Source organism: Antechinus flavipes, chromosome 4, assembly GCF_016432865.1.
Source record: "Antechinus flavipes isolate AdamAnt ecotype Samford, QLD, Australia chromosome 4, AdamAnt_v2, whole genome shotgun sequence".
Lineage (NCBI taxonomy): Eukaryota > Metazoa > Chordata > Mammalia > Dasyuromorphia > Dasyuridae > Antechinus > Antechinus flavipes.
Window position 1 is genome coordinate 243,227,550 of NC_067401.1, and position 21,973 is coordinate 243,249,522.

Here is a 21,973-nt window from a genome sequence, read left to right on the forward strand (position 1 = left end):
ATTGTCATTCTCTTGGGTGAAATTATTAATTGTATTAATTTGCTATATCACCCAATCAATCTTTAGGATGAGATTATTTAGTTTCCAACTACTTTTTGGTCTATCTTCCCCTGGCTTTTTATTGAATGTAATTTTTATTGCATCATGATCTGAAAAGATGCATTCACTATTTCTGCCTTTCTGCATTTGAATTTGAGGTCTTTATGTCCTATTATATGGTCAATTTTTGTATAGGTTCCATGAACTGCTGAGAAGAAAATGTACTCCTTTCTGTCTCTATTAAGTTTTCTCCAAAGATCTATCAAACCTAAGTTTTCTAGTGTTCTATTTACCTCTTTAACTTCTTTCTTATTTATTTTTTGGTTTGATTTATCTAGGGCTGAGAGTGCAAGGCTGAAATCTCTCACTATTATAATTTTGCTTTCTATTTCTTATTGTAGCTCTCTTAACTTCCCCTTTAGGAATTTAGATGCTACACCACTTGGTGCATATATGTTTAATATTGGTATTGCTTCATTATCTATGCAACCCTTTAGCAAAATATAGTGCCCTTCCTTATCTCTTTTAATTTGATCAATTTTTGCTTTTGCTTGATCTGACATAAGGATGGCTACCCCTGCTTTTTTGACTTCACCTGAAGCATAGTAGATTCTGCTCCAGCCTTTTACCTTTACTCTGTATGCATCATCGTGCTTCAAATGTATTTCCTATAAACAACTTATTGTTGGATCCTGACTTTTAATCCAGCCTGCTATCTGCCTCTGCTTTATGGGGAAATTTACCCCATTCACATTTATGGTTAAAATTACTAATTCTATATTTCCTGCCATCTTGTTAGCCCCAGATTATGCTTTTTTCTTTCCTTTCCCCATTTTCCCCCTCCCTAATATTAAACTTGTTAGCACCACTTGCCTCACACAGCCCTCCCTCTTTACATCCCTCCTCTTTTCTTAACCTTTCCCTTACAATTTCTGTATTCTCTTCTATTTAGCCTACTCCTTCCCTTTTTGCTTTTTCCCTTCCACTTTTTAATGAGGTGGGAGATGTTTCTCTGTAAATCTAATATGTCTAATATTTTCTCTTTGAGCCAATTATGATGAGAGTAAGATTCAAACTATATTCATTCCCTCTTGCTTCTTCTTCAGATATAATAGGTTCCCTTTGTCTCTTCATGAGATGTAGTACCTCCACTTTTTCCTTTTTCTGATACAATTTCCTTTCCACCTCTGGATTTTTTTTTATATTATAACAGTAAAACAAAATTATATGTGTACTCTTTATGTATATCATAACAGAAACCTAGTTCCCAAGATTTCTTTTTACCTTTTTATGTTTTTCTTATCCTATATGTGGAGGTTAAACTTTTTGTTCAGTTCTAGTTTTTTTCATCAGAAATACATGGACTTGAATGTCGATCTTCTTCCCTGGAAGAAAATACTCACTTTGGCTGGGTAAGTTATTCTTGACTGCATACCAGATTCCTTAGCCTTTCAGAATATCAGATTCCAGGCCCTTTGATCCTTTAATGTGGACACTGCTAGATCTTGAATGATTCTTATTGTGCCTCCTCTGCATTTGAATTTTTTTTTTAGCTTCTTGTAGCATTTTTTCCTTGGTCTGATAGTTCTGGAATTTAGCCACAATATTTCTTGGAGTTTTGATTTTGGGATCTCTTTCAATAGGAGATCGATGAATTCTTTCAATGTCTATTTTACCTTCTGTTTCTATAACATCTGGGTAGTTCTCTTTGATGATTTCCTGAAAAATAGTGTCTAGACTTTTTTTTTCCTTCATGATTTTCAAGAAGTCTAATATTCATTAGATTATCTTCCCTACATCTATTTTCCAGGTCTGTTGTTTTCCCAAGTAGGTAGTTAATATTTTTTCTATTTTTTTTCATTATTTTGGTTTTGCTTGACTGATTCTTGGTGTCTCTTTGAGTCATCCATTTCCATTTGTTCCATTCTGATTTTTAATGAATTATTTTCTTCATTAATTTTTTTTATTTCTTTTTGTAATTGTCCAATTGAATTTTGAAATTAATTGTTTTGTTCTATGGAATTTTTTTCCATTTTGCCAACTTTATTTTTTAGGGAGCTATTTTCTTTTTCCAGTTCACTAATTCTGTTTTTTAGGGAGTTGATTTCTTTATTCATTCTATCTCTTAATGAGTAACATGACTTATCCAGACCCTCTTACAAAGCTTCCCTTTCCTTTCCCCATTTTTCTTCTAGCTCTTTTTAACAAGCCTTTTTAATTTCTTCTATGAGAACCTTGTGTGATGGGGATCAAATTATATCACCATTTGGGGCTTCATCTGGAGACAATCTGCTTTTAGTGTCCTCAGAGTTTGAAGTCTGCTCTCTTTCAGTATAGAAGCTATCTATAGTTAGAGCCTGCTTTGCCTTTTTATTCATCTAGGAAAAACAAACAAACAAAAAACCCTGCAGTCTGCTTTTGAGGCTTGTTACCAAGCTTCCATAATAGACAACAGATAGTAGTAGTAAAGCAGTAGTGGGACAGTAATGGCTGTGCTAGGATCAGCATCTGCACTGGGATTAGCGTCTATACTGTGATCAGTGTCTGTGCTATGATCAATGGTTGTGTGATGAGATTGTGCTGAGTCCCTCCTGGTGCTGGGTGGGTGTGGCCAGGTCCAGAGAGACTATAAGGTTTTGGGGTTATAGTCTTTACCCTTTGTGTTTATAGCTTTTTCACTGATCTACTGACTGGGTGCCAGAGCAGAGTAGCCAACACTGTGGTAAAGTTCTCCCCACAAATTTTCCCCTGGCTGAGACCATACCCCATTCTAGTCTGCTCAGCATGAGCTATTTTCCGTGCTATCACTACTTACTTGCCTGATTCTGCACTTGGTTTAGCCATCCTGCCTGCGAGCAAAAGCAAACCTTTTCTGGTGAATTCAAGATTATCTTCTGTTGGTAATGTGTTATACTCCCAATATTCATGGGTTTTGACAGTCGAACATTAATTTTCAGGCTGTTTCATAAAAAGTAGTTTAAGGATAAAGGAGAGCTTAGATAAATGCATGTCTTCTCTGCCATCTTGGTTCCACCCCCACCCCACCCCCCAGCAAGATTTGTATAAGTATGTATACATATTTTGGTTTTAACATATATCTTAACATGTTTGACATATATTGGATTACTTGCCATCTAGAGAAGAGAGTGGGGGAAGGAGGGGAAAATTTGGAACACAAGGTTTTGTAAGGGTCAGTGTTGAAAAATTATCCATGCCTATGTTTTGAAAATAAAAAGCTTTAATTAAAAAAAAAAAGAAAGTGTTTCATTATTAAAATCTAATGGTATCATTTTTACACATTTGTTTAAGTGAGAATTTCATTCTTTGGGCCTCAATGACTATAGTTAAGTCATACACATCTAGTTATCTTTGATACTCTTAAGACTCAGATGTAACAGTGAAGACATCCATGTATGATAACTTTCTGACCTGCCAGTATGAATGAAGATTGAGGTAAGCATGCCAGCACAATTTGGGAAGATAGGCACCCATGTTCATTCTTCACACTCTTCACAGATGAAGTAACTGGAATCTATAGAAGTTAAATGACTTACTCAAAGTCATATAGGTAGTAAGCATTAGAAATGATATTTCAGCTGTTGTCCTATGACTCGAGTCATTGATCTTTGTATTATCTAGTGGTGTTCATTAAAGTAAAGATAAGGTAATACCTAATTGTGGAGGGGCTTTACCCTCCACATCTACCCTGCCAATCTAAAGACTTTATGCAATAAATAGTAGATTATACCTTAAAACCACTGTTTTTCCCAAAGTACTACTACCATCAACACCATTGCAATCTGATTCAGTCAACAAACAACCAATAAGTATCTATTAAGTGCTTATTGTGTGCCAGGAACTCAGCTCAGCACTGAGAATACAAAGACAAAAAAATTAGTCTCTGTTTTCAAAGAGTTCACAGTCTAATATCTGTATCTACAAGCTGTGTACATGACACATTGAAATAATAAATAGAAGAAAGGCCTTAGAATAAGAAGGATTAGTAAAACCTTTCTGAAAACAGTGGAATTTTAGATGGGACTTGAAGGAAGCTGGAAAAGTCAGGGGACAGAGAGGAAGAAGAAGAGCACTCCAGATATTGAGGCAGGCTATGAAAATATCCAGAGTCAGGAGATGGAATTTCTAATTTGAGGATGAGCAAGGAAACCAGTGTCACTGGGTATCAGAGTACTTATGTGGATATAAAGTGTTAGAAGACTAGAAAGGGATGGAAAGAAGTTATGAAGGGCAAATAATTATTTAACATCTTAATTAAGAAGAATTAATAAGAGGTGGCAAGAATAGACAAAAGAACCATATAAGAAAGGTCTTAGCATAACTGAAACTATAGTGTTATGGCCATTGATACAGAGCCAAATGTCATGGAAAATGAAGTCAAGTGGGCCTTAGGAAGCATTGCTAAAATTAGGCTGGTTTAAGGTAATGGAATTCTAGCTGAGCTTTTAAAAACCCCAAAGATGATGTTGTTAAGGTATTGCATTCGATAAGCTGGCAAATTTAAAAAATACAACAGAGGCCAATGAATTGGAAAAGATCAGTTTGTGTTCCAGTCCTAAAGAAAGGCAATACCAAAGGATATTCAAATTACCAAGCAATTTTCTTTATTTCACATACCAGTAAGATTAATTTTAATATTCTGCTTTACCAAAATATGAACCAAAAATTACCAAAATATCAGCATATTTTTCAAAGAGATCCAAATTACCAGCATTCACTGGACTATAGAAAAAGGAAGTAAGTTGTATGGGGAAAAATCCATGTACATTTCACTGACTACAGTAAAGCCTTTGTGTAGTTTACAACAAAATGTGGCAATCCTTCAAAGTGATGAGAGTACCAGATCATCTTATATGTCCCCTGAGGAACCTATATGTGGATCAAAAAACAATAGTTAGAATTGAATGTGAAACAGCTCCTTGGTTTAATATTGGAAAAGGAAAATGACAAGACTGTATGTGGTCACTTTATTTATTTAACTTATATGGAGAATGTATTATGTAAATGCCAGGTTGGATCCAGAATTAAGGTTGCCAGAAGAAATATAACCAGTCTCACATGTGTAGACAATGCCACTCTGATGACAGAAAGTAATGAGGAATTAGAAAGCTTTTTAATGATGGTAAAATAAAAGAATATCAAAGCTGGCTTGAAGATTTATATAAAACCAAACTAAACAAGAGCAACACCAAAACAGTAATCTAACATCTTGCAACTACTCCTATTACTTTTTGACAAATAGAGGGTGAAGGAATGAAAACTATGTCATATTTTACATTTTTGGAATTAAAAATCACTACATACAGCAACAATAGTCATGAAATTAAAATGTATTATTTGAAAGAAAAGCTATGGACAGTTTACTAAAAAAAAATGTTTTTTCTAGTTGTAATGTATAATTATAGCTATGAGAGTTGGATTATAAAGAAAGCTGAATACCACAGAATTGACACCTTCAAATTATGATGCTTGTGAAGATTTTTGAGTGTCCCTTAAAAAGAAAAGAGATCAAAACAGTCAGTACTTAAAGAAATTAATTCAGGTTATTCCCTGGAAGGTCAAATTTTGAAGCTTAAATACTTTGTATTTGTGTTTTCTCACTTATTGAGAAAATGAGATTTATTTGAAAAGATCCTTGATATTGGGAAAGATTGAAGGTAAAAGGAAAAGAGGAAGGCAAAAGTTGAGATGGATAGTGTCATGGAAATGACAAATATGAACTGGACAAACTTAAAGAGATAGTAGAGGATAAAAGGATTTAGTATGCAATAATACATGGAATCATGAAGAATTGGACATGACTGACTGACTGAACAACAATAATTACAATTGAATAAACTACTCTAGTGTGTTCAAATGAAATAATGTGTAGTAAAAGACTTGAATAAGAATCATTGCATAATTGTATATTAAAATTACATATTTTCTATAATTTTTAGAGAAAAAATAATCTATTGGAATTTTTAAAATGTGAAACCCATACTTTCTTCAGAAAAAAAAATAGCAGTGAAAAGAAGAGCAGTTGTTATTTTGTTGTTGTTGTTGTTGTTGTTTCTCTTCTGGTTCCTCAGTCTAAGTCCTTTCTTGCCAACTATGACAATGTCTTTATGCATTAAATAAGATTCTAAGAACTCAGTGCCCACAGACCATGTTTCCAGGCAAATATTCTAATATCCTTTATAGGTAACAAATGTCCATCTAATAAGAAATTGGCAGTGCTATAAGTATAAGAAGTTGATTTAAAAGGGAAAATAATATACACAAAATATTCAATAATGTTTTATTTCATTCTGTATACACAGTATATGGATAACTATGGGAACACCACAGCTTACTTACACAGAATCACTACCTTGGAGACATTTCTTTGAAGTCATGACTTTTTGATGCTCATAAGGTTACTTGAGCTATTTGAATAAACACCACAGAATATCCATTTTTTAACATAAGAAAAGAACAAAGAGAAAGAGACACACTCATAATGAAATAGGAGTTGAATGCAAGATAGGACAGACATTTCCTTTTCTATTTCATTCGCAGGCACATTGCTACGAAATTGTCATGCTTCATAGAAAGGAGGAAAAAGAACTGAGAAAGCCCAGTTGTTTAATCATGTTATTATAGTTTTGGAATTAACAGAAAGAAGAATAAAGACTTTTGCTCCATTTTGAAAAGTGAAAAAGATGGAATGACAGTGGATAAATGGCTGGATTTATAGACAAAGAACACCTGAGTTGAGTCTTGATTCTGACACTATTTAATAATAATGCTTTCTCAGTATTTTCTGGCATTTTCTCAATGCCCCAGGAATTTTTCTAACGTTAAAAGTTGCAGAGAATAAGAGAAATGGAAGGAGTTTCCCACATTAATGAAATTACCATTCTGGATTCTCGAGCACCTCCAGCCCTTCTAAAAAGGCAATTAAAGAAATTTCAAACAGTCTTGAACTTCTATCTCTGACATTAATAATAAATAAGAGTAACATAAGAAGTTAATTATAAACTGCATTTCTGGATTTTATTTGAGATCCTTTGTTTATTTCTTGCTCCTGCTTCTAAGATGATTCCATCATCTCTTTAAAATTCCAAGAGCATCACAGTGTATATTTACAGTAAGAAACTGCATGATTTCGTTTGCCTAATCTGACTTTTATCTTCCTCACCTCTTATTCACACATTTTTAGCACACAAGAGAACAACTGCCCCCAAAGTATTCAGTCTTAGATAAGCAACTAAACTGTGACAACTAAAACCTTTTTCCCACTTGCCTCATTTCGATTTCTGTGCAATTGTCCAAATGGTTATCTTGGTATATGAGTCAAGATGAACAATCTAAGATCCAATGTTTTAATTAGTAACAAAAATTATCCGCATGTGTTTCTGTATTTTAGAAGGAAGAGAAAGAAGGAAACAACAACAAGAAGAAAAATAAAAACAAGAACAAGAGGATCAAGAAAAAGAATAATAAGAATAAGAATATAGAAAACACTTGAAACTCATTAACAAAATACAGCAACTACCACTCCACAGCAGATAGAAAAAGAAATGCATTTTCCAACAAAATGAACTTTCTGTTAAATAGTCTAATGATAGCTGTAGAGGGCTGAAACTCTGAAAAGCTGTGCTTGAATCAGAGAGCAGGTACTTTGGAGAAAGATAGGAAACCTAGTGGATAGAGCAGTGAATCTCCAGTAGAAGGACTTGAATTCAAATCTGCCTTCAGATATTTACTAGCTATGATTGTGGGAAATCATTTCACTTCTATATACCTCTTTCTCCTCATCTATACAATGGCAAAAGTAATAGCACCCCCTCTCAGAATTGCTATGAGGATCAAATGAGATAATAATTATAAAGTACTTCACACTGTGGCTGGCACATAGTAAGAACTATATAAATGTTAGCTATCATTATTACTATTATAGCACAATCAAGTCTTCATTAAGATAGTAAATGACAATATGTAGCCCATGAATAGGCCATTTTCCACCTCAGATTTTATATATTTACTTTTTTTTAATTCTAAACTTAAGAAATACTATGGAATGGGCACTTATAAACAATAGAATAGAAAAAGGAGCAACTATAGGTATCTGTAGTTCACAACTAAATTTAGATTTTTAAACAATGTGGAAAATTATAATCAATGATATGTAAGAAAGAGTGAATATAAAGATGAAATGGCATTTTAAAGAATAGTATCAGAAACATAAATATGCAGAAGGAGGTAAGGCTTGTAAAAATAGCCATCAAGGATAAGAGATTTAAAAAGCTATGCAGTAAAGAGATCTTGCGAGAAGGAATAGGACATATAAGAGCTGATATTTGGGAAGAAAGAGTTGTTTGATGATGTATTATCATCAATAGAAATGAAGAAAGAAAGATGAGGTGGATAGGTAGATGGGTGACAGATAAGTAGAACATTTATTAACGTATTACTATACACTAGGCATTGTTCTAGGATCTAGAAATATAAATACAAGGTAACAAAATAGCCCTATTGGCAAAGAATGTATATTCAATTGAGCCAACACAATATAGACTTTGGATGGGTATATGCCTGGTGTTGAGAAGATCAGCAGGTGGCTTGTGAGAATCTGGATCCTAGAAAGATAAAGCAAAATTCACCTGTAAGAACCAAGGGATATAGGAGTGGAATCCAAATTCTAGAAAGAAAGAGATGATATGATGACTGGAGAGAATTAAGAACTGCTTAAATTTTATTTTACCTTTGTCTTCCCTAGCAGAGAGAATGACCATTCAAGGGAAAGATAGTTGTCAATAAATTGACTTATTGAGCTCCTACCATGTGTCAGGAGCCATGTCAACCAGGGAACACCAAAAAAAGAGACAAAAACAGTCCTTGCCTTTACAGTATAATGAGGGAAATAATACAAAAAGGATTAGGTGCATGCAAGATAAATACAGATTAAATTTATCTTGAGTAAAAATGCTTGGCATCAAGAAGTGGAAGGTCACATAAATGGAACAGCAAGGAATGATTTGAAACACTAATATCTTGGTATTTACTTTCCATATTCAGATTTCAGGAATAAGAAAATTATTAAAACTATGGATGAATCCAAATTATAAATATAGAAGAAATAATGTAGTATAGTGGATGGATAACTTACCTAGAAACCATGCTCTTCCCCTTACATGACACTGAGGATCTTAATGGCCAAGGCATCCCCCTAAGATTCTAGAATTGCAAAATAGCTGCTGATCTGCAGCAATGGAGAGAGGCTCCTCCACTAACAAAATCAGAGACTTAAAACATTTTTTTTAATTGTGCCAACTAGCTATAGAAAACTGAGACAAAAAAAAAAAAGATTAAGTGGTTTGTCCAGAGTCATGCAGAAATATTTAAGTCCAAAATTGACCTCAACTTTACCAGACTACAGACCCAGTGCTCCATTCACTATGCCACTCATGTGTCTCAACTATTTAGAAAAAATTAGCTAAGTAATATATAAGAAAAATAGGATCTAAAGAGATCTTGAAAAATTGGAATGATAGGTTATGCAAAATCTTATTAAAGGTTTTAAAAATTCAACCAACCTAGAATAGAAGACATCTGAATATTATTTTGAATTACAAACCTGAATTAAGTAAACAATGTGACATGATGATCACAAAAATGAATGAAATCTTAGATTGTATTAATAAAAGTATTGCATTCAGATTGAGGGAAATGATACTGAACTTTGATATGATCATATAATAATTGAGATATTGAATTTAGTTCTGTAGAATACATTTTAGGTAGATATTGAGAGACTAGAGCATTTCTGATTATTGTTGTCATTATTGTTATTGTTGTTGTTTGTTGTTTGTCCTTCATTTTTGAAGAGGACTGATGACTTCAGGAAGGTGATATCTGGTCTTACAAGTGAATGGGATTTAAGTATGGGAGGACTTGCAAAGTCACCAGCATTATTCTTGCCTCCAGGACCATCTTAGGTCATTGGCAAGACAGATCAGGATTCTTGGAAATGGCCCTCTCAGTAAGAAAGGAAAAAAGGAGGAAGAAGAAAGAAAGAAGAAAAGGAGGGAGAAAGGCAGGAAGGCAGGCAGGCAGGCAGGCAGGAAGGAAGGAAGGCAGACATGAAAGCAGATAGAAAGGAAGGAAGGCAGGCAGGAAGGAAGAAAGGAAGGAAAGGAGGGAAAGAGGGAGGGAGGGAGGAAGGGAAGGTGAGAAGAAAGAAGGGAGGAAGGAAGAGAGGAAGAGAAAAGGAGAAAGTGAGAGGAAAAGGAAGTGATGGTGTGAAATTTAATGATCTTTCTTGACCTTAGAGAATACATGAAAATAGACAACTCCTTTCTTTTGCCTAATAGAAGACTCCAAATATAAAATGTATATACTGTGAAATGTGAGTGATAAGTTGTTTGCTTTTGCTTATTTTTCTCTTACTTTATTACAAAGGAAGAGAAGAAATGGATATTTGGAAATGATTATCATGTAATAGCAAAGGGTATCAACAAAAACTGTCTCTTAAAAATGAAAATGAATGATGATGAATAAATAAAACAGAAATTCATAGGTAATAAGTCTAGAGCTGGAAGGACCTCAGAAGTTATCCATTCTAATACCTTCATTTTCCAGATGAGACCCCCCCAAAAAAAAGTAATTTCCCAAGCCACACAGGTTATAAGTGGCAGAGCAAAGATTCAAACCCAGTTTGTCTAGTGACTCACAATCCAGTTTTCTTCTACTTTACCTCAAATAAAAAATAAATAGGAGCAAAAAAAGTTTGGGAGACTTTATACAAGATGCAACTTATCCTGCATCTTTAAAAATAAGATAGGGGAAAGAAGAATGGCATTCCAGAAGGGGAAAACAGTGAAAGCATAGGCAAAAAGTCAAGAAGTCATCTGAATAATTCTTTTGCTTGCTAAAGCTGTTTTAGTCTTGCTCCCTAAAACAGGAAATGTCTACCAAAGTTTTCAATAACTTTCCAAACTTTCACTTGTGTTTCTGATTCAAGCAGCTGATATTTTTTAAGGTTTTCAAACAGTGAAATGATGAGTTAGGGGACCTAACTGGAGGTCAAAGCATTTGAATGAAAAAGAGCAATTCTGGGTTCTTGTGCTGATTAAAAGGCAGAAGTCCAGGGTTTTTTGTTCTATTTTTTTTTCATTTGTTTTGTTTTCTTTTTCTCTTCAGACATTTTATTCTTCCAATGTCAAAATAAAATGCACTAAGTGAACAAATGATTTGCTTATGGAAAATATTATCTAATGTGTCAGAATGTAAGGCAGCAGCTGTACTGATTAGTGACCATTCAGCTGGGTGAGGAGAACAACTCCAGTTCCATAATAATAATTTTGGATAAGAACAAAATAGCCCTTTTCCTCCAAAATGACTAAACAGCCAAAGATTAATGAAGATAATAAGCAGCTGAAAGACTACTTTAAAGATGTAGCACATTAACCCATCCAAATCATGAAAACTGGAAAATATTTTTCTTGCTCAAACTACATAGAAACCTTTTTTTAAAGTTTTTTTTTTTTAAATAGAGACATCTCTTTGTTTTTATGTAGTTTCTAAATCTAGAGTACTCATTTTGAATTTTGATTCTGCCTTTATTTCACTTACGTGTCTATTACCAATCATTTCTTTTTTTTTTCATTTAGAAATTATTTATATTGTTTATATATGAAAATGAAAAAACCCTAATATGCAAAATTCTACATTTATTATATAATTGAACTCAATGTCCTCTATTACATTTTTTTTCTTTTTTTTTTAAATTTTATTTTATTTAATAATAACTTTGTATTGACAGAATCCATGCCAGGGTAATTTTTTACAACATTATCCCTTGCACTCACTTATGTTTTTTTCTCTCCCTCCCTCCACCCCACCCCCCCAAGATGGCAAGCAGTCCTATATATGTTAAATATGTTGCAGTATATCTATTACCAATCATTTCATCATAATACAACTAGAAGAGGTCATATAATTAAACTCCATAATTTTATAGAGGAGGAAAACGAGGACCACAGAGCTTAATGGCTTGATCAGGATTACACAGATATCAAAAAAAAAAAAAAAAATCAAACAAATCATTTCACAAGCATTTTCCTCACCATGAACTTATGTTTTATTAATGTTGTTATTCTTCAAGAAAGTCTTTTATCATTATATCCATCAAGTTTCTTTGTTTTTTTGCATTCTTACTGATGAGCAAGTTGCAATCACTGGCTAGAAGGGGCAAAATTTGTCCTCTGCCTCCACATGAGCCTTTTTTCATTACATTGTGGGTATTTTTTTTTTTACTGTAACTCCATATAATGGTGACCTTTATCTTCTTCCATTTACTTCATATCTTTCTCACATCATTTTGAAATAGTATTGCTTGGTCTTTTTGACTCCCTATTAAAAGTTTGTCCAATAATATCACTATGTTCATGTATTTTTCTGACAGATGTTTAGGATTCATGGAATTATTGCCTATCCGTAAATGAGACCTTGTGCTGGTGAAATGGTGTATAATAAAGTCTAACATTCTATTACTGACTTTAATGTCTTCTCTCATCATTACTCTTTAGTGACCTTTACATTAGTATGGTGCACATAATTCTAGCAACTTTCCATAATACTATTTGATTGTCTTTCCCCACAACATTTACAATTTTATGACGATAGAGTCCTAGCATCTTACCTGCCAAAGCAAAATCAGGAACTATATGAACACAATTACACAACACTCTCCACACAAATAAAGTCAGATCCAATCAAGTGGGAAAAGATAAATTGTTCAGGGATAGGCTAAGTGAATATAATAAAAATAGCAATACTACCAAAATTAATCTACTTATTCAGTGCCATACCAATCAAACTCCAGAAAAAAATAACAACAAAGTTCATATGGAAGATCAAAAGTTCAAGAATTTCAAGGGAATTAATGAAAAAATGCAAAGGAAGTTGGCTTAGCTATGCCAGACCTAAAATTATATTATAAAGCATCGTTTTGATAGTTATCAAAACCATTTGGTACTGGCCAAAAGATAGAGTACTTGATCAGTGGAATAGGTTGGTTCATAAGACACAATAGTAGATCACTATAATAATCTAATGTTTGACAAATCCAAAGACCCCAGATTCTGGAAAAAGAACTCGCTATTTGACAAAAATTGTTGAGAAAATTGAAAATTAGTATGGGAGAAACTAGAAACTAGACCCATACCTAACAACCTATACCAAGATAAGGTCAAAATGGGTTCATGATTTAGACATAAAGAGTGATATTATAAGCAAATTAGAAGAACAAAGCATAGTCTACTGTTCATCTCTATGGAGAAGAAAATAATTTGTAGCCAAAGAAGAACTGAAGTGCTTTATGGAATGTGAAATGGATAATTTTTATTATATTAATTTAAAAAGGTTTTGTACAAATAAAACTAATGCAGACAAAATTAGAAGACAAGTGATAAACTGAGAAAAATTACATTCAAAGGTTCTGATAAAGGATTCATTTCTAAAATATATAGAGAATTGACTCAAATTTATAAGAATTCAAGCCATCTTCCAGTTGATAAATGGTCAAAGAATATGAACAGACAATTTTCAGATGAAGAAATTGAAATTATTTCTAGTCATATGAAAAGGTGCTCTAAATCACTATTATTTAGAGAAATGCAAATTGAGACAACTCTGAAGTACCACTACATACCTCTCAGATTGGCTAAAATGACAGGAAAGGATAATGGTGAATGTTGGAGGGGATGTGGGAAAACTGGGACACATATTGTTGATGGAGTTGTAAGCTGATTCAACCCTTCTGGAGGACAATTTGGAACTATACCCAAAGTGCTATCAAACTGTGCATATTGTTTGATCCAAATCTGTCTCTACTAGGTCTGCATTCCAGAGAGATAGTAAAGGAGGGAAAGGGACCCACATGTGCAAAAATGTTTGTTGCAGCAATTTCTGTAGTGGCAAGAAACTGGAAACTGACTGGATGTCCATTAGTTGGAGAATGGCTGAATAAGTTATATCATATGAATGTTATGGAAGATTATTGTTGATATCATTGAAATGATCAACAGCATTTCAGAGAGGCCTAGAGAGACTTACATGAATGATGCTAAGTGAAGTGAGTAGACACAGGAGAACATTGCATGTGGCAGCAGCAAGATTATATGATAATCAATTCTGATGGACGTAGCTCTTTTCAACAATGAGATGATTCAGACCAGTTTCAATAGTCTTGTGATGAAGAGAGCCATATGTACCCAGAGAGAGAACTATGAGAACTGAATATGAATCACAACAAAGTATTTTTACTCTTTTTGTTATCTGCTTGAATTTTGTTTTTTTTTCTCATTTTTTTCCTTTTTGAATTTTTTCCTTTTTTCCTTTCCTGATTTTTCTTGTGCAGCATAATTGTATTCTCATCTTGCATCATTTTCATATTCTGTTTCCAAAGTTCATTTTTACTACCTATAAACATCCATACCATCTTTTCATTGACAATCACCTTAAAGATAAACCCCAAATATTTGGCTACCAAGCCTTCTATTAGTGTGTGTGGAATATCCTTATCTTCATTTTCTGTGCTACTTTCCCCAACACACACACACACACACACACACACACACACACACACACACTCCCTGTTTATTTCTTCTATAGTAAATCTATCTTTATTGTCAAATTTTTCATGAACTCTTTTCTATATCTGTTCTTTTCCAACCAACTCTCTTTTTTAACCAAAAGAAGCTCTCTCCTAAGATATCAAAAAATACCCATATTTTCCAAAAAGATACTTTATTTAAGTCACTATATGCTGGGAATACCACTTCATTTTCATTTACACATTAAAACAGAAACCTTCCATCAACTGAAAAAACATCATGTCTTTTTTTTTTTTACTAAAGCTTTTTATTTGCAAAACATATGCATGAGTAATTTTTCGACATTGACCCTTACAAAATTTTTTGTTCCAAATTTTCCCCTGCTTCCTCCAAACCCCTCTCCTGAATGGCAAGTAGTCCAATATATGTTAAATATGCTAAAATATATGCTAAATCCAATATATTTCTACATATCTGTACAATTTTCTTGTTGCACAAGAGAAATTGGATCAAAAAAGGAAAAAAAAACCTAAGAAAGAAAACAAAATGCAAGCAATAACAGAAAGAGTGAAAATGCTATGTTGGAGTCCATTCTTAGTCCCACAGTTCTCTCTCTGGGTATAGATGGGTCTCTTTATCACAGAATAATTGAGACTGGTTTGAATCATCTCATTTTTGAAAAGAGCCACAAACATCAGAATTGATCATCAGATAGTCTCATTGTTCTGTGTATAATGATCTTTTGGTTCTGCTCATTTCACTTACCATCAGTTCATGTAAGTCTCTCCAGGCCTTTCTGAAATTATCCTATTGGTTGTTTCTTATAGAACAATATTATATAACATTCATATACCATAATTCATTCAGCCATTCTCCAATTGATGGACATCCATTCAATTTCCAGTTTCTTGCCACTACCAAAAGGGCTGCCACAAATATTTTTGCACATGTGGGTCCCTTTTCCTCCTTTAAGATCTCTTTGGGACATAAGCCCAGTGGAAACTCTGCTAAGTCAAAGAATATGAACAGTTTGTTGACATTTTGAGTATAGATCCAAATTGCTCTTCAGAATGGTTGGATCCATTCACATATTCACCAACAATGTATCAATGTCCCAGTTTTCCCGCATCCCCTCCAATATTCTTTGTTATCTTTTCCTATCATCTTAGCCAATCTGAGAGGTGTGTGGTGGTATCTCTGAATAGTCTTAATTTACATTTCTCTGATCAATAGTGATTTGGAGCACCTTTTCATATGACTACAAGTAGTTTCAATTTCTTCATCTGAAAATTGTCTGTTCACATCCTTTGACCATTTATCAACTGAAGAATGGCTTGATTTTCTATAAATGTGAGCCAATTCTCTATATATTTTAGAAAGTAGGGCTTTACCAGAACCTTTGAATGTAAAAATGAAAAACATCATGTCTTGAAAGTTTTACCACTCTTTTCAATACACAAAAGAAATGTAACTAAATTGGGAAAAGAGAGCTTTGTCAAAGAAAGTTGACATCCAAATTTTTAATGACCCTTCCTTTTAAGAAGGCAGGGATTCTATGATTACTTCCTGATACAATCATCCAAGGAATAAGGAGCAAACACCAAACCATCCATAGGTTTACATCTGCAGGTGCAATCACCATAGCATCCCTTTCCATGAGTACACCTGTTCTCCAGGCAACCTCTAACTGACTCAAGTAAATTTACAATAGGACTCTATTTTGAATTTCTTGCTATCCTCTCAATTTGCCCTACAAGCAGTTCTGCCTCTTTATACCTCTGCTTGCCAATAACATAACAATGATACGTGTAAGCATAAGGAATGGAAAAAACTACTACTATTGCCATTATTTTGTTAATTTTATGTTTCCCATAATGTGGATTTTTATTAATTATTTATTGATATTTGAGCAGCTGAATTTCTCATGGAGAACAGAATTATATTTGTATGCACAATTGGGAAAAATAAAAAATAATAATTACAATTGATGTGTGCCATTTTTCACTATATTTGAAAAAAAATTAAGGAAGATTACATCACATAGGCCAGCAATATATTCCTGGGAGTTGGTAATAAATAATATATAGCCTATATGTATAACCATTATGATGTGTGCATTCTTCTACTTATTTGGTAGATAAGTAAATAAAAAAAGAAAGTGAGCATAAGTAAATTGTGCATTATCAAAGGTGAAGATAAGGTTGGGAAGTTTTCCTCTTCATTTTGATCTGTCACCTAGTGCATTGGATCTTGCTGTTCTTGTCCAATTTGGGATCAGTACCCACCTGATCCTTAAAACCATGTGCTCTCTCTGGACTTACTCGGCTAATACATGTGTTTTAGGTTTATAGTTGGATGCTATTTCACATTTTACTGGAACATTTTGTCTACTGTTATACAATCAAACTAGAGGAAACTCCCCATGGTGTGTGGAACAGCAATATGACCCAAAGAGATCCAAAGCCGCTGTCAGTCACTTAATGATGCTGGACAGTCTGTTAATTATAAAAATAAAGATTTTCCTGACTTGCTTCTTTTAAACCCAAACTAGTATTGGTCTGGATTTTTGCCTTAAATTGTGGAATTTTCTGTTTTGTCTAGAACATAACAATGCTTAACCAGACTGTATACAAAAATAATTTGAAAAACAAGGATAGTACTTGAATAACTATGTTTTGTGAACCATAAGATGGCAACTTATGGCCTTTCAGTTGTTTTTTGTTGTTTTGTTGTTGTTGTTTTTATAACCCTAGTGCTGGGAAATTATCTTTTTCTGTATATAGGAATTAAAAAAAAAACAAAAACAATTGAACATTCATCTATGTCTTATTAAATGTCAGTAACACTCAATTCTCAAAATGAATTAAATTTAAGTGGGATGGTCTTATATAGAAAATGTCTTTTCTTTAATTTTAAAAAGATCTCAAAGTATTCTTTGTTCTGTTTTGTATGATCATGAAATTCCACATTCAAAAAATGTTTTTCAGCATAAGCAAATGCCATGTTTAGTCAGAAGCCCTTTCTACATTCATTGATATATACTATTAACATGGTCCGTTATGTTTATAGATCTCCCAAAGTTAATTGATTCTATATTCCAGATATGAATCCAGTTTCTTCATACTGCATAATCACTTTAACAACATTTTAATGAGGGTTCTCTCTTAATATTTTATTCAATTATTTAACTTTCTTGTTCTGCTTTTTCTCTGTCTTGGGTCATACCCATACTTGTGTCAATGAAAGTAATTGATTGGATTTCTTTATTTTAAAAATCAATTTATGTAATTTTGGAATTAATTGTTCTTTGCATATTTGACAGAAATCACCTTTAAATCTTTCTGGGATTGTATTTTTATTAAAGAGTTCTTGTTACAATGGGCTGTTACAATGTTAAAATAGTTTGTTTGACTTCTATGTCTGGCATATTATTTAAATTTTAGGGTTTTTCTTTCATTTGGAATATTTTGTACTTTAAAATATATAACCATTTTATTTAAGCTATTTAAGTGTATATGTAAAGAAAATGTTGTCTGACAATTTCCTTTATTTTTCATCTATTATGAATTCCATTTTTTTTATTTTGGCAATGTAGTTTTATTCTCTTAAAATTACTATAAATATTAATTATTTTCTCCTGTATCATATACTAATATGACTTTTTTTCTCACTTTGTTCTCTATTCCTCCCCTTTATAATTAAAAAAAGTTTAGAAAGAAAGGAAATATGATCATTTCTAGCAATCAATGTTTGGAGTACTCTGATCCTTCTCTTCTTAAATTGTGGGTTGTAACCTCATATAGGGTTTCATAACTGAATGTAGGTGTAAAAGAACTGTGATTTATTATCAGTAAATGTTTTTCCCCCAATATCATGTAAAAATTTCTCAGATAAAAAGGGTCATGAGTAGAAAAAGTATGAGGAGTCCTGCTCGAATCTAATTCTTCAGTTTTTTTTTTTTTTTTATCTTTACCTCATCCAGATCTATATCTTTGATTCTTATCTTTTTCCCTCCTCTCCTTTTAATCTTGCTTCACATTCAATCATCCATAGCTATTTGATTTGCTTCTATTTCCTTTTCAACTCTGTACACCCTTTTAATCTCTATCTGCCATCTCCCTTTACACATCTTTTCATTCTTGACATTAATAAATTGCTACACTAAACAGTTCGAGTGTGATTGGAACTAGGAGAAAATTCAACTTTCCTTTCCATTGTAATTGATAGATTAATAGATTTTAATTCAGAAAGACCAGTTTCTTATACTTATTAGTTACATTTCCCTGGGAAGTCATTTAATTTTCCTGGCCTTAATTTGTTAAAAAAATAATAATAATAAATTCAATCTTTAAGTTCTCTTCCAGTTTTAAAAATATTACCATAATTTTTCTCCTGTTCTCCCCTTGCTCGCTTTGATATTTGGATAATCTTCTGTCGGCATATTCCAATTATGAGAATTTGTAAGTTTCTCTCCATTTCTTTTCTAACATTGTCTTTTCCCCTTTTATTTTCTTTTTTTTTAATTTTTATATTTAACAAAATAGGGCAACATCACAACCAAGACTTGCATTTTGTCTTTCTATAATCCCTTTGTTACCATAGAAGAGAAAGTTGTCTTAATCCCTTCAAATTGTTCATATATATTTATCTTTCTAGATTATTCCTGTCTTGTGTTTGAATTTCAAAAATTCTGCCCAGCTAATCATCTCTGGTGTTTTTTTTTCTGTAAAGTTTACAAGTCATCTATCTTATCAAAAGTTTTTTTTTTTTTTGAACTTCCAGCCAAGATGGCAGAGAGGAGGCACATAGCTGTGTAAGCTCCTCGTTTTTCTCTCAGAATCCATTTCATTACAAGCCTCTGAATTAATGCTTGAGTGAAAAAAAACCCACAAATAGTTACCAAGAGAAGACATCCTTGAAATTCGCCAAGAAAGGTCTGTTTTTGCTCAAGGGCAGGGACAGTTTTAGATCGGGGGCAGGCTGAGGGCAGGCAGTGGCAGCCAGAGCACGGGATGCAGCTCACAGCCAAGCAGACTGGAGAAGGGGTGGGGTATGATCTCAGTCGTCTCTGTGGGTTGGGGGGGGAGGGTTTGCTACAGGATTGGATAATTTGCCCTGGCAGCAAGCCAGCAGCCCAGCAGAGAAGCTAAAAACGCCAGGGGGGAGGGGTGAATACAACCCCAAACAACTGGAGTCTCTGGGGACCTGGCCACCCCTCCCCCACAGTGTCTCAGCACATTCTTGGAGTCTCAGAGTGCAGGCTCAGCACAGTCCTGCTAGTGCCTCGCTGCTGCCCCCGCAGTCTGTAGAGGAAGCTCAGTAACACCACCCAGCCTCTCCCCCCAAAAAAAGCAGATTCCATTTAGGGTTTTTTTCTTTTTTCTTTTTGCTACTTTGTCTTTGATTCTTCTCTGACAAAATGAGCAAAAAATTGAAGAGGACTTTAACCCTTGACAGCTTCTATACAGATGGAGAGCAGACTCGAAATCCTGAGGAGACTAAAAACAGATTTTCTCCAGGTGAATCCCCAAAGGAGGCAATCATCTGTTCCTCAGCCCAGATGAACCTCATAGAAGAAATTAAAGGGCTCTCATAAGGGAGCTAGAAGAAAAATGGGAAAAGGAGAGAGGGGCTTGGCAAAAGAGTCTGGAGACGTCATCCCACTCATTTAAAGACAGAGTGGATAAAGAAATAAAATCCTTGAAAAATAGGATTAGTGAATTGGAAACAGAAAATAGCTCTCTAAAAAACAAAATTGGAGAAATGGAAAAAAATTCCATAGAACAAAAAAACTCAATTGGACAATTAGAAAAAGATTTTTTTAAAGTGAGTGAAGAAAATACTTCATTGAAAATCAGAATTGAACAAATGGAATTGAATGACTCGAGGAGACAAGAAGAATCAGTCAAGCAAATCCAAAAAAATCAAACAATGGAAAAGAATGTGAAATACCTTCTGGGGAAGACAACAGACCTGGAAAACAGATCCAGGAGAGACAATCTGAGAATCATCAGACTCCCAGAAAAGCATGATGAAAAAAAGAGCCTGGACACTATTTTCCAGGAAATTATCAAAGAGAACTGCCCAGAAGTCATAGAAACAGAGAGTAAAATAGACATTGAAAGGATTCATCAATCACCTACTGAAAGGGATCCTAAAATCAAAACATCAAGAAACATAGTGGCCAAATGCCAGAACTCTCAGATGAAGGAAAAAATACTGCAAGCGGCTAGAAAAACCCAATTCAAGTATCAAGGAGCCACAATAAAGATCACCCAGGATCTAGTAGCATCCACATTAGAGGATCAAAGGGCCTGGAATATGATATTCTGAAAGGCTAAGGAACTTGGTATGCAATCAAAAATAATTTACCCAGCTAGAATGAGCATCTTTTTCCAGGGAAGAAGATGGACATTCAACAAAGTAAGCAAATTTCACCTATTTTTGATGAAAAAGCCAGAACTTAACAAAAAGTTTGATCTACAAATATAGAACTCAAGAGAAATCTAAAAAGGTAAAGATTAATCTTGGGAACTATATTTCAGATATAAAGATGTATAAAGAATACATGTATACCTTGTTCTAGAAACTATTTGTGGAAAACACATTGTACCAGAAAAAGAGTAAAGTGGGGGTACTACATCTCAGGAAGAGGCAAAGGAAAGCTATTATATCTGAGAGAAAGAATGGAAGGGGATGAATGTAGTGGGTATCTTACTGCCTTCAGAATTGGCTGTAAGAGAAAAATTTTAGACATATTCAGTTTATGGTGAAACTTCTCCCACCTCATTGAAAAGTGAGAAGGGAATAGTGAAAAGGGAAGGAATAAGCTAAGTGGAAGGAAATACGGAAACTGGGAGGGAAAGGGGTAAGATAGGAGGAGGAACTCTAAGGCCGGGGGAGAGATACTAAAAAGGGAGGGCTGTGAGAAGCAAGTGGTGCTCACAAGCTTAATACTGGGAAGGGGGGTAAGGGGGAAAGAAAGGAGAAAAGGATAAACAGGGGTTAACAAGATGGCAAGTAATACAGAATTGGTCATTTTAACCATAAATGTGAATGGGGTAAACTCCTCCATAAAGAGGAAGTGGTTAGCAGAATGGATTAAAAGCCAGAATCCTACAATGTGTTGTTTACAGGAACTCCACCTGAAGCAGAGAGATACATGCAGGTTAAAGGTAAAAGGTTGGAGCAAAATCTACTATGCTTCAGGTGAAGTCAAAAAAGCAGGGGTAACCATCCTGATCTCAGATCAAGCTAAAGCCAAAATTGATCTAATTAAAAGAGATAAGGAAGGGCACTATATCTTGCTAAAGGGTAGCATGGATAATGAAGCA